Genomic DNA, 6,000 nt, shown 5'->3' on the forward strand with positions numbered 1-6,000 from the left:
AAAAGTTCAGGAATTTTCCAAAGATCAAGAAGTACTTGGTGGAAGAGCTGGGACCCGGATCTGGGAAGCCCAAATCCAGGTCACCAGTTAACGTGGACAGGGGGTTGCAGCCCACCCACCCACTGCTCAGACCCGAGAACCAGGATGTATTTAATACGTGGAAGTGCAGATCATGGAAGGCTTGGAAAGCACTAGGTGTTCGAATGCCCTTGAGCAAGTGCCGGGTGCTTGTGGGGCTCCAGAACACATGGGTACCTGTCCATGTGTCTGTCACTAGGCATTGTCACTTGTTTTTCAGCTCTCAGCATTATGACAAGTGCCAGCAAGTAAGACTGTGTTTGAATATCCATCAGTGTGTTTGAACATTTCCCAGCAGGCGACCCTGCTGATCAGTTCTTACTCACTCTGCAGTAATTAGGGCCTTCAGCTAACCAATTGGGGTGGGTGAACATGATCTCTGATGGGAGGGAGGGTGTTCTAGAAGAAAGAGCACTGGGTCAGGAGTCCCAGGGCCCAGGTTTAAGTCCAACTCCACCCTCACTGCATCATACAATCTCACCAAGCTTTATTTTCTCTTGTATAAAATGCAAAAATGATTCTTTATCTATCTCACAGAAAGGGTAGCAAACTAGAACAGAGATTTGGAAAGTACAGTACCTTAATAAAAGAAAGATAGCTTCACTGTATCAGGCCCCGTGCTAGGCACTATAAAGACACTCTAAGCCTCACAAAACTGTTTAAGGTACAAGACGTGATCCTAATTTTACAAGAAGCCAATGTTCCAGTGATGCTAAGAACCTTGGTCTTCTGGGCCATGCTCACAATCATGAACTTTCTCATACCTCTCTGGGCAGGACAAGTGCTAAGTGATCCAGGGAGGAGGCCTAAGTCCCTGAACAAACCAATAGTGGGATGCAACCCTCGCTGCCCATCAAGGCCAGTGGTCAGCAGTAAGGAGAAGGAAAATCCTGATGTTCTTCTCTCAATGCACCATCAGTAAGAGAGCCCTGGCAAGGGTGCAGGGGAAGCGGGAGCTGGCAGAGGTAGGGCCACCGAGATAAAAGCAGAAGGCTTGCAAGGCACGGCCAGGTCTGTGATAACCTCCAGCCCCAAAACACCGTGGAGAAACCACTCCTTGCCCATCCTTTCCTGCTCAAGGAGCCCCAGGAGATCCCAGCATATGTTCCAGGACATCCCAACACCCTGTGCTTTCGAAGTCTTCCATGATCTGCACCCCTACGCATCAAACACAACCCAGGTCTCCCCTCCGACAGCATGAGAGGAAACCAGGCCCGGTGGCCACATGCCCACACCACATGTGGCACGGGGAGGCCCACGCTCTCTGTGGGGGCACAGAAGCTCCAAGGGGGCAGATTTTGTCCGTTCCCTTCTGTTCACTGCATTGTCCCCCAGTGACCAGAACAGGACTAGACAGAGTAGGTGCTTAACAAATATAAAAGAGAGAGATGGAAATCAGAAAATCAGATTTGTTTTCTTTCTTCCTTATACTAGAAGCCATGAGGAGGACAGACTCAGCCCACACCTTCCTAAATATCAGGATCCACAGGCCCACGGACCTATGGACCCACAGATCCGCGAAACTGCACAGCCATAAGTTCGTAGACACATCCACCCACAGAACTGTAGACCCACGGGCCCATGAAACTTACGACCGCCCAGACCCCACATGTTCACACAGTCACAGAGACTCACAGAACACGGATCCTGGAGCCTGTGCCCACAGACCACATGCCCACAAATCATGCACCCACAGCTGCCTGGACTGCCTCTGAGCCCCCAGACCAGCCCAGGACTTCTGGGGGTACAGGGTTGAGGGCATAAGGGAAGAGCACGTCCTGGGAACATGTGGGAAGGAAACGTTCTGCAGTAAAGAACCAGAGGGAAAGAAGGGGTCAGAAAGGAGCAGAAGCTGGGAGGGACAAGAAAGACAGAGGAAGGGAAGGGGAAAGAGGAAAAAGGGGAAGAGAAGGAGGACCCTGCAGCCCATGGGATGACCCTGGAGCCTTGCACCCAGCCCAGCATTCCCTCTTTCCAGATGTAGTTTTTGGGCACCCTAGCGGGGTGAGGGGGGAGACACTCAGAGAACAGGCAGCTGAAGGAGAGACAGGGAGTCAAGGAGCCCCACAAGAACCTGTTTCTTACCTCAAACAACACTCAGAAGCTGCTGGGGGTGGAATCTTTCCAGGGTGGGGGAGGGACAGACTCTCCTAGGAAGGTTGAGGCTCAGGGGACCCCACTTGGAGCTCAGGGTGAGGGTGGATAAGAATGGCAGTGAAGGGGGTCTGGGGGAGGGGAGGCAAAGGTGGCCCCCTAGGTTCAGGGTATGGATCTGGGTCCAGGACCACAGAAAGGCTACAGTCACACAGGTCCCTGAAGCTGCTCCCAGCCTGGCTGTGGGCTCATGAGGGGCAGGCTGTTTGGAGCCAATGACAAAACATGGGAGAGGAGGGGTTCTCTGAGCAACCTCAGCCTTCACCCAAGGTCAAGGGGAGTCAAGGAGCAGAGACAGGGGTACCATTGCTTCCTGGTGGGCCTAGAAAACGTCCTCTAAGAGGCACCTAAAATACAGGGGTGGGGTGAAGGGGGCAAAGAACCTTGGTCAAAGGAACAGGGAGAAACCTTCAGCCAGGGCTGTAGCCCCTCCTCCAAGCTGGCCATCATGATCCCCGGGGCAGGCCTGGGCAGCTCTGAGCAGCCCAGAAGGGAACTCACAGTGGTGTGGTGCCCAGGCCCCATGGTAGCTCTTGAATTTGGTGCCAGCTCAGTCCCACTCTCACCCCACCCCACCCCCAATGTGCTCTTCTTTCTTCCTCTCCCTCCCCTGACTGCAGCCCCAGAACTCATCTCCACTCAGTGTCACCCTGCCCTGTCACCCACTGTCATCCCTTTTCTCTGGCTCAGTGTGGATGATGGGGGTGAGAAGGGGACAGGGAGGGCTCCAGTCTCCCCACCTAGTCTCCTTCCCAGCCCTGCCCTGGAGCCTGAACAGAAAGTTTGTCCTAAAGGGTGGATAAGAGTGTCTGAAGCCAGTCGTTGGGGCTGAGAAGACATTGATCTAAGAGGTGACCCAACAATGTGGGGAAGGCCTGCAGACTATAGCCCTAACTCAGACCATTTCCCTCAGGGCAAAGCCCATGAACCCACACCCCTATCTTCACAGCATTCTACCCCTAGTATCCCTAGTATGCCAGTATCTGCTGGGTGGATCTCCTAGGTGGCCAGAGACAGGACAGACTGGCTCCTTGCTCAGGCCAACCTGAACACTCCAGCTCCTAGGACACTCCTCACACGGAGTGTCAGACCCCATCACACCACACAGGCACAGACGCAAGCAAGCTTTCTCTCTCTCTCTCTCCACACACACACACACAACACACACACACACACACACACACACACACACACGGCCCCAGAACACAGACTCCCAGAGACAGAATATAGCTCAGGGGTCTCCCCACTGCCATTCTTATCCACAGTTCAGAAGCCCCCAGGGCCCTGAAGGGGAAGAAAGACACAGCAGAGTAACTGCCTGATGCCTCAGCAGGGGCCCATCCAGGAGCCCCCCCTTCCCACCCAGGTATCCTGACCACCACCCTCAGGAGGCCTTCTCACCCCATGCCAAGGCCTCTTGTACCCCACATCCCCCACATCCCACCCAGGAGACAATTAAAACCCAATCATGATAAACATTCATTATATAACCAGCCCTAACCTGCTGAGGATTCTTTTACCCCCTAGAGTCCCAGCTTTGACCCTGGCCTGGCTTCATGCAGTGAGGCCTTGGCTACCCTCTGGGGTGCTTACAAGGAAAGGGTCCACAGCCACCTGGGCCTCCAGGAAAGTTAAGCGTTGCCTGGGATTCCCCCATTCAATCCCCTGCCACGCTCTCCCCTCCCCAACACTCCAGCTCAGCCCCCTGGCTACCAGCACCAGCTCTGATCCAGCTGGCAGCAGAGCCGCAGCAGCAGAGGAGCAGCGGGACAGACAGACAGCCTGGGCCCCGGCCGGCATCCTGACTTGTTGAATAAATTCTGCAGCGCTGGCTCAGCTGGCTCAGCTGGCTCAGCTGGCTTCAGCATTGGAACCGAGAGAACTTTCGTGGCCTTGGAGAAGGGACCGGTCAAAGTTTCCCGTCCTTCTTCCCAAGGCACCTGCCCCGAAGACACGGGTTGGGGGGAGGGGGGGGGTCGACCTGACGGGTATGCGCGGGTGGAGGGACCAGTCCCCAGAAATAAATAAATGCCTCAATAAAGAAGGAACCGACGCGCCAATTAATTGGTATCGGAGCTGAACCCTCCCTTTCTTCCCCCACCTCTTTCCCCCACCCCCACCTACCTGGGCATGGACTTGGCAGGGTAGCGGGGGAGATCGCCCAGGTTAGAGATGCTGGGGCGACGTATCCCCTCCCAAGACGGAAATCGAGGGGGACCTCCAACCCCGCCGTTCGCCCCCGGTCAATTCAGGATCAGCTGAGCCCCTGGGGCGCCAGGGACGGCGGGCGGTGGGCTGCGGGCCCCGGGGCCCGGGCCATGGCGTGAGGAGACGGCGGGCTGGCGGAGGGTTGGCAGGGCTCCGCGGGCGCCTAGAAGCCAGCAGCGCGGACGAGCCACGAACGGAGCCGGAGTTGGAGCGCGCGGCGGTCGGCTGGCGGGTGCGCGGCGCTCCGGGGCCGGGAACGGGGACGGGGGCGCTGCGGAGACTGAGCGACGGGCAAGTGCCTGGAGAGGACCCGCGCGGCGGCGGGCGCGGGCGGCAGCCCGGGGTGGGGGTGCGGGGTCGGGGCTGCTTCCCTAGCTGGGATCCGCTAGCCTCTGGCCCCGGGCTTGAGGCTCGGGGTCTGCGCTGCGGGGGCTGCGGAGGAGCCCGAGCGCCGGGCGGTGCGGGAACGTGCGGCGGCGGCGAGACCCAGCCGCGCCGCGTGCGAGGCAAAGCCGTCCTTATACTGACACCAAATGTCTTCGGGGAAAGCTGCAGGCGCGGGACGGGGAAGGAGGGAGGCGTGGAGGCGACAGACAGACTGACGGCGGCTGATGAGCCCCCACCCCTCTCTGGAGAGCAGGAAGCCCCCAGCCTTGTGGCTACCTTCTTAAAAGTCAGGCTCGTGCCTGGGGGAGTGCCCTACCCCTTCAGCAAGGGGGCTACGTCATGTGTAAAAAGGGAGGGACCCCAATACTGACCACCCCCATGGCCAAAGTGCCTGGTTGGCCACATTCCACTCTGGATTCTCACTGAGGTGCTGTGAAACGCGAGGGGTGGGGACTGCTACTATTCCAGTGAGGGGGTACCCATCTAAGGCCAACAGCCCTTAAATGGTGGAGCCAGTTCAAAACTCGACTCCAAAGGTTCCTCCAAGGCCCAGACACTCCTCACTTCTCACCCACACTAATGTTTCTTCTCAAGGCTTGGCTGAAAGGCCACATCTTCCAGGAAGGTTTCCAAGAGCGCTCCCAAGAGGAACAGATGCCTCTTTCTCCAGCTGCACAGGCCGAAACCTCACCACTTCCCCTGGACAGCTCAGCCATCTCCACCCCACCCCCACCTCATCTCATCTCCTCAGAGAATGTACAGTATGGGTCAGGAACTGGGCTGGGGCTGGGGTGGGGGTGGAGGGATGCTGAGGCCTGCCCCTGGGCTATTTGGCTTGGCAGATGGTCAGAGATTTGGAGGAAGATGCGCTCAGGATTTGATCCCAGCTCTGTAATTCCTGACTGAACGCTTAGGGCATGCCCCTTACAATCTCCGAGCCTCCAGTGTCTCATCTGTAAAATGAGGATAAAAGTTCACACTTTACAGAATGAAACCAGTCAACCAGTCTAAAAAATGCTTAACACCAAGCCTGGCACATAGTAGGTACTCAAGAAATATTTACCCTGTTCTATCTTTTCATCTTTCCAGGAAGACAAAGCAAACCTTTGACACCAGAACACAGTGCTAGGAGGTGTCTCGTGGGCATGGACTGAACAGACCAGAAGGCGTCCA

The 6,000-nt window shown here is 56.7% G+C and overlaps 1 protein-coding gene across 1 annotated transcript in view; it reads right to left on the reverse strand.

Moving 5' to 3' along the window:
- The window catches only part of CACNA1I (calcium voltage-gated channel subunit alpha1 I), a 107,354-nt gene extending 102,665 nt beyond the window's left edge, over nt 1–4,689 (reverse strand). The window contains exon 1 of the mRNA XM_066257479.1: nt 4,357–4,689. The gene's annotated coding sequence lies outside the window, so the exon portion shown is untranslated. The remainder of the gene's footprint in view (nt 1–4,356) is intronic.
- Between the last annotated feature and the right edge of the window lie 1,311 nt (nt 4,690–6,000).

The sequence above is a fragment of the Saccopteryx bilineata genome, chromosome 1, assembly GCF_036850765.1.
Source record: "Saccopteryx bilineata isolate mSacBil1 chromosome 1, mSacBil1_pri_phased_curated, whole genome shotgun sequence".
NCBI lineage: Eukaryota > Metazoa > Chordata > Mammalia > Chiroptera > Emballonuridae > Saccopteryx > Saccopteryx bilineata.